Source organism: Nanorana parkeri, unplaced genomic scaffold, assembly GCF_000935625.1.
Source record: "Nanorana parkeri isolate BGI_ZX_2015 unplaced genomic scaffold, ASM93562v1 scaffold3505, whole genome shotgun sequence".
Taxonomy (NCBI): Eukaryota; Metazoa; Chordata; class Amphibia; order Anura; family Dicroglossidae; genus Nanorana; species Nanorana parkeri.
Window position 1 is genome coordinate 2049 of NW_017309773.1, and position 344 is coordinate 2392.

Consider the following 344-nt stretch of genomic DNA (forward strand, 5'->3'; position numbering starts at 1 on the left):
GAGCGCGGGGATAAGGAGGAGTATTTATAGATGTGATGACAGACGAGGTGCAGGCAGCCATTGCTGGCATACAGCGCCTCCCCGCACTCCCCAATCAGGTCACATGACTCTCAGATCCACAACAAACACTTTATGTCCCCTCACTAATATTATCTGGGGGGGTCATCCAGTCAAAGTTCTTCCCCTCCTCTCCCTTTAATATTACCCCTTACCCCTGATAATGTCCCCGGACTCCCCTCCTCTCCCCTTTATATTACCCCTTACCCCTGATAATGTCCCCGGACTCCCCTCCTCTCCCCTTTATATTACCCCTTACCCCTGATAATGTCCCCGGACTCCCCTCC